The sequence below is a fragment of the Balaenoptera musculus genome, chromosome 20, assembly GCF_009873245.2.
Source record: "Balaenoptera musculus isolate JJ_BM4_2016_0621 chromosome 20, mBalMus1.pri.v3, whole genome shotgun sequence".
Taxonomy (NCBI): Eukaryota; Metazoa; Chordata; class Mammalia; order Artiodactyla; family Balaenopteridae; genus Balaenoptera; species Balaenoptera musculus.
In genome coordinates this window covers 34,270,197-34,278,156 of record NC_045804.1, presented here as the reverse complement: position 1 = coordinate 34,278,156, position 7,960 = coordinate 34,270,197, and positions in this window count along the sequence as shown.

Here is a 7,960-nt window from a genome sequence, read left to right as displayed (position 1 = left end):
CTTGACTCCCTTATGTTACAATCTGGTTTTCCTTCTATTTCTCTGGTTATTCCATCTTAGCCTCCTTTGGGGCCTGCCTTTACCTTTTCTTTTTATTTTTAAAATTTATTTTATTGGGGCTTCCCTGGTGGCACAGTGGTTGAGAGTCTGCCTGCCAATGCAGGGGACATGGGTTCGAGCCCTGGTCTGGGAAGATCCCACATGCCACGGAGCAACTGGGCCCGTGAGCCACAATTACTGAGCCTGCGCATCTGGAGTCTGTGCTCCGCAACAGGAGAGGCCGCGATGATGAGAGGCCCATGCACCGTGATGAAAAGTGGCCCCCACTTGCCGCAACTGGAGAAAGCCCTCGCACAGAAACGAAGACCCAACACAACCAAAAATAAATAAATAAATAAATAAAATTTAAAAAAAAAAAAAAATTTATTTTATTAAAGTATAGCTGAGTTACAATGTTGTGTTAATTTCTGCTGAACAGCAAAATGATTCAGTTATACATATACATACATCCTTTTTCTTATTCTTTTTCATTATGTTTTATCACAGGATATTGAACATAATTCCCTGTGCTATACAGTAGGACCTTATTGTTTACCTATTTTATATATAGTAGTTTGTATCTGCTAATCCCAAACTCCCAATCCATCCCTTCCCCACCCTCCTCCCTCTTGGTAACCACAAGTCTGTTATCAATACCTGTGAGTCTGTTTCTGTTTTGCAGATAAGTTCATTTGTGTCATATTTTAGATTCCACATGTAAGTGATATCATATGGTATTTGTCTTTCTCTGTCTGACTTCACTTAGTATGATAATGTCTAGGTCCATCCATGTTGCTGCAAATGGCATTCTTTCTTTCTTTGTTTTTTATGGCTGAGTAGTATTCCATTGTATATATGTACCACATCTTCTTAATCCATTCATCTGTTGAGACATTTAGGTTGTTTCCATGTTTTGGCTATTCTGAATAGTGCTGCTGTGAACATAGGGGTGCATGTATCTTTTAAATTACAGTTTTGTCCAGATATATGCCCAGGAGTGGGATTTCTGGATCATATGACAACTCTATTTTTAGTTTTTTAAGGAACTTCCATACTGTTCTCCATACTGGCTGCACCAATTTACATTCCCACCAACAGTGTAGGAGGGTTTCCTTTTCTCCACACCCTCTCCAGTATTTGCTATTTGTAGACTTTTTAATGATGGCCATTCTGACCGATGTGAGGTGGTGCCTCATTGTAGTTTTGATTTGCATTTCTCTAATAATTAGCAATGTTGAGCATCTTTTCACGTGCCTGTTGGCACTCTGTATGTCTTCTTTGGAGAAATGTCTGTTTAGGTCTTCTGCCCATTTTGCAATTAGGTTGTTTTTTTTTTTGTTATTGAGTTGTATGAGCTGTTTGTATATTTTGGAAATTAAGCCCTTGTTGGTCACATCATTTACAAATATTTTCTCCCAGTCTTTAAGTTGACTTTTCATTTTGTTTATGGTTTCCTTTGCTGTACAAAAGCTTGTAAGTTTGATTAGGTCCCATTTGCTTATTTTTGCTTTTATTTCTATTGCCTTGGGAGACTGATAAGAAAACATTGGTACGATTTTATTTTTGTCAGAGAATGTTTTGCCTATGTTCTCTTTTAGGAGTTTTATGGTGTCATGTCTTATATTTAAGTCTGTAAGCGATTTTGAATTTATTTTTGTGTATGGTGTGAGGGAGTGTTCTAATTTCATTGATTTACATGCAGCTGTCCAACTTTCCCAACACCACTTGCTGAAGAGACTGTCTTTTCTCCCATTGTATAGTCTTGCCTCCTTTGTCGAAGATTAATTGACCATAGGTGTGCAGGTTTGTTTTGGGGCTCTCTATTCTGTTCCATTGATCCATATGTCTGTTTTTGTGCCAATACCAGTCTGCTTTGATTACTGTAGCTTAGTAGTATTGTCTGATGTCTGGGAGGGTTATGCCTCCTGCTTTGTTCTTTTTCCTCAGGATTGCTTTGGCAATTATGGGTCTTTTATGGTTCCATATGAATTTTAGGATTATTTGTTCTACTTCTGTGAAACATGTCATGGGTAATTTGATAGGGATCACATTAAAGCTATAGATTGCTTTGGGTGGTATGACCATTTTAACAATATTAATTCTTCCAATCCAGGAGCATGGGATACCTTTCCATCTCTTTGAATCATCTTTAGTTTCCTTTATTAATGTTTTATAGTTCTCAGCATATATATCTTTCACCTCCTTGGTCAGGTTTATTCCTAAGTATTTTTTTTTTTTGATGTGATTTTAAAAGGGATTTTTTTTTACATTCCTTTCACCTCTACCTTTTCTTTTCTTTTTTTTTCCTCACACACACACACACACACACACTGTATTTTATTTTTACAAGAGATAAATATACTGACACCAAGCATTGTACATGGATGACCACAACAAAAGCAACAATGATTGCAATTACCAAACATGAAACACACTCATACTATGTCATAATATTGACATTCAGTCCAGTAATCCTCCACTGTAACAGCTCCTTTACTTTGCAGTGAAAATTGATTTGTACATACTTTGCCTCTGAGTCCTTGTGGGATTTTTTTTTTTTTAATTCAAACAGAAAGTCACAAAAATTATACTCATCCTCATCAGTTCACTCAGTCCCATGTAATTAGTTTTTTTTTTCATCTTGATCTTTTGTTAGCACTTTTATGAGTTCATCAGTTTTTCATTAGAGTTCTGAAAATGCTTATTCATTCAGTTCAGCAGTACAGTCAGTTACCAGGAACCTGTGCTTGTCAGAGTCTTTTCCATGAATTTCTTGAAGATGAAACCCTTTTATAGGAACATATTTGCAAAAGCATCAGAGTACACCCAGAACTGTCTGTAAATGACAAAAGACTTAAAAATGACCACGGTTAAAGATTTGATGAAAGTTCATAATAATGCAGTTGACAAGAAAATTAGTTATTTCTGAGATATACATTTTAAAGTAATAACTAGGATTATGACTTATAACATTATACCAGAACATATAAGATTTTTAGAAATTTCATGTAATGTCTGAAACATTTATATTAACATATTTCCATACAAATAACGCAATGAAAGTTTAGTATTAGTTGTTTTGTTTGTTTGTTTTTTTATACTGCAGGTTCTTATTAGTCATCAATTTTATACACATCAGTGTATACATGTCAATCCCAATCTCCCAATTCATCACATCACCACCACCCCACCCCCGCTGCTTTCCCCCGCTTTGGTGTCCATACGTTTGTTCTCAAAGAGAAAATCTTGAAAGCAGTAAGAGAGAGACAAAGAGTCATATAAAGGAATCCTCAATAAGATTATCAGAAGATAATTTCTCATCAGAAATTTTTAAGGTCAGAAGACAGTGGGTTGGTATATTCAAATTGCTAGAATAGTAAAACTGTCAACCAGGAATTCTATATATGACAAAACGGTCCTTCAAAAGTGAGGGAGAGATTAATATATTCCCAGATAAACAAAAGCTGAGAATTTGTAAGCACCAGACCTGCCCTGTAAGAAATGATTAAGGGAGTCCTGCAAGGTGAAATGAAAGGATACTAAACAGTAACTCAAAGACACATGGAGAAATAAAGATCTCTGTAAAGGTAAATGCATGGGTAATTATAAAAGCTAGTATTATTGTAACAATGGTTTGTAAATGCACTTTTTGTTTTCTGCATAATTTAAGAGACTAATACGTTTAAGGGAAAAAAGAGCAGTTATTAGTGTAAATGCTAGTATTACTGTAACTATGGTTTGTTAACTCCACATCTTGTTTTCTACATAATTTGAGGGACTAATGCATTTAAAAGAACTATTAGTTTATTTTTTTGGTTTTTAAACTAAAAATTGGTTTAAAAAATTTTTTTTATAAATTATTAGTTTATAATTTTGTGTCATCAGCAACTGAAAGGAGTGGGGATGGAGCTGTAAAGGAAGAGAGTTTTAGTATGTTATTGAAGTTAAACTGGTATAAATTCAACTTAGAGTGTTACAACTTTAGGGTGCTAAATGTAATCCCCGTGGTTACCACAAAGAAAATAGCTATAGAAAATACACAAAAGGAGAAGAGAAAGGAATTTAAATATTTCACTACAGAAAATCAACTGAACACAAAAGACAGTAATGCAGGAAATTTGGGACAAAAAGCTATAAGGTGTACAGAAAACAAATAGCATAATGACAGAAATAAGACCCTCCTTATCAGGAATTATTTCAAATGTAAATGAATCAAGCTCTCCAATCAAAAGACAGAGATTGGCAGAATGGATAAAAACACATGATCCTAGAGGAAAACATAGGCAGAACACTCTATGACATAAACCACAGCAAGATCCTTTTTGACCCACCTCCTAGAGAAATGGAAATAAAAACAAAAATAAACAAATGGGACCTAATGAAACTTAAAAGCTTTTGCACAGCGAAGGAAACCATAAACAAGATGAAAAGACAACCCTCATAATGGGAGAAAATATTTGCAAATGAAGCAACTGACAGAGGATTAATCTCCAAAATTTACAAGCAGCTCATGCAGCTCAATATCAAAAAAACAAACAACCCAATCCAAAAATGGGCAGAAGACCTAAATAGACATTTCTCCAAAGAAGAGATACAGATTGCCAACAAACACATGAAAGAATGCTCAACATCACTAATCATTAGAGAAGTGCAAATCAAAACTACAATGAGATATCTCACACCAGTCAGAACGGCCATCATAAAAAAATCTACAAACAACAAATGCTGCTGAGGGTGTGGAGAAAAGGGAACCCTCTTGCACTGTTGGTGGGAATTTCAATTAATACAGTCACTATGGAGAACAGTATGGAGGTTCCTTAAAAAACTAAAAATAGAACTACCATACGACCCAGCAATCCCACTACTGGGTGTGTACCCTGAGAAAAACATAATTCAAAAAGAGTCATGTACCACAATGTTCATTGCAGCACTATTTACAATAGCCAGGACACGGAAGCAATCTAAGTGTCCATCGACAGATGAATGGATAAAGAAGATGTGGCACATATATACAACGGAATATTACTCAGCCATAAAAAGAAATGAAATTGAGTTATTTGTAGTGAGGTGTGGATGGACTTAGAGTCTGTCATACAGAGTGAAGTAAGTCAGAAAGAGAAAAACAAATACCATATGCTAACACATATATATGGAATCTAAAAAAAAAAAAAAGGTCATGAAGGACCTAGGGGCAGGACAGGAATAAAGACGCAGACCTACTAGAGAATGGACTTGAGGACATGGAGAGGGGGAAGGGTAAGCTGGGACAAAGTGAGAGAATGGCATGGACATATATACACTACCAAATGTAAAACCGATAGCTACTCGGAAGCAGCCGCATAGCACAGGGAGATCAGCTCGGTGCTTTGTGACCACCTAGAGGGGTGGGTTAGGGAGGGTGGGAGGGAGATGCAAGAGGGAGGCGATATGGGGACATATGTATATGTATAACTGATCCACTTTGTTATAAAGCAGAAACTAACACACCATTGTAAAGCAATTATACTCCAATAAAGATGTTAAAAAAAAAAAAAGCACGTGATCCAACTCTATGTTGTCTACAGGAGACTCACTTGAGATCCAAAGACACAAACAGGTTGAAAGTGAAAGGATGGAAAACGGTATTCCATGCAAATAGTAACCAAAAGAGAGCAGGCGTGGCTATACTATCAGACAGTTGACTATACCAAAGTTTACAGGGGACAAAGAAGGGCATTATATATTAATAAAAGGTTCAATGCAGAAAGAAGACATAATAATGATAAATATTTATGTGCCTAATGATATACTTTCAAAATATATAAAGCAAAAACTGACAGAACTGCAGGGAGAAATAGGCAATTCTATAATAATAATTGGAGACTTCAAAAACCCACTCACGGTTATGGATAGAACAACCAGACGGAAGATTAGTAAGGAAACAGAGGACTTAAACAACACAACAAGCCAAGTAGATTTATAGACATATACAAAACACTCTACCCAACAACAATAACAGAATACACACTCTTCTTAAGTACCCATGGGACATTTTCCAGGATAGATCATATGTTAGGCCACAAATTAAATCTCAATAAATTTTAAAAGGTAGATATACGAAGTGTCTTCTTTGACCACATTGGGATGAAGTTAGAAATCAATAACAAAAGGGAAACTGGAAAATTCAAAACTCATGGAAATTAACACACTTTTAAACAACCAATGGATCAAAGAAGAAATCACAAGAAATTAGAAAATGCTATGAGATGAATTAAAACAAAAATAACATACCAACACTTATGGGGCACAGCAAAAACTGTACTAAGTGGGAAAATTATAGCTATAAATGTTTATATTAAAAACTAAAGATCTCAAGTTAACTATGTAACTTTGTAACTTAAGGAACTAGAAAAAGAAAAACAAACTAAACCCAAAGCTAGCAGAAGAAAGGAAATAATAAAGATTAGAGCAAAGATAAATGAAATAGAGAATATAAAACAATACAGAACACCAATGAAACCAAAAGTTGGTTCTTCAGAAACATCAACAAAATTGACAAACCTTTAGCTAGATGGACTAAGAGAAAAAAGTCTCAAATTGCTAAAATCAGAAATTAAGGTGAGAATATTACTACTGATTCTACAGAAATAAAAAGGATTATAAGAGAATACTATGAACAATTATATGCAACAAAGAAAATTTTGTACAACCTAGATGAATGGACAAATTCCTAGAAACAGAAAACCTACCAAGACTAGATCACAAAGAAACAGAAAATCTGAGTAGACCTACAGCTAGTAAGGAGATTGAATCAGTATTGAAAAATCTCTCAACAAAGAAAAGTCCTGGGGACTTCCCTGGTGGTCCAGTGGTAAAGAATTCACCTTCCAATGCAGAGGATGCCGGTTCAACCCCTGGTAGGGGAACTAAGATCCAACATGCCACGGAGCAACTAAGCCCATGCACTACAACTACTGAGCTTGTGCACCTCAACGAGAGAACCTGCGTGCCACAAACTACAGAGCCCATGAGCCCTGGAGCCTGCGTGCAATGACTAGAGAGAGAAAACCTGCACACCACAACTAGAGAGAAGCCCATGTGTCGCAATGAAAGATCCCGCATGCCTCAACGAAGATTCCACGTGCTGCAACTAAGAGCAAACACAGCCAAAAAAATTAAGAACTTAAATTTCTTTTAAAAAGTAAATCTTAAAAAAAAAAAAGTCCTGGGCCTGATGGCTTCATTGGTGAATTTTACCAAAAAAAATTTTTTTGTATTTTATTTTATTTTTTTTTTTGTGACCATGTTGTGCAGCATGCGGGATCTTAGTTCCCCAACGAGGGTTCAAACCCATGCCCCCTGCATTGGGAGTGTGAAATCTTAACCACTGGACTGCCTACCAAAAATTTAAAGAAGAGGGACTTCCCTGGTGGTCCAGTGGCTAAGACTCCACACTCCCATTGCAGAGGGCCTGGGTTCGGTCTCTGGTTGGGGAACTAGATCCTGCATGCTGCTACTATAGGAGCCCACATGCTGCAACAAAGATCCTGCATGCTGCACCTAAGACCCGGCACAGCCAAATAAATAAATTTATATTAAAAAAAAATTAAAGAAGAACTAATACCAAATCCTTCTCAAACTTTTCTAAAAAATTAAAGAGTAGGGAGCACTTCCTAACTCATTCTGAGGCCAGTTTTACCCTGATACCAAAGCCAGACAAAGACACTACAAGAAAAGAAAAATACAAACCAATATCCTTTATGAACATTGGTGGAAAAATCCTCAACAAAATACTAGCAGACAGGATTCAGCAGCATACTGAAAAATTATACACCATGACCAACTGGGACTTATTCCTGGAATGCAAGGATGTTTCAATGTATAAAAATCAATCAGTGTAATATGCCGTGTCAATATAATGAAAGAAAAAAACACATGACCA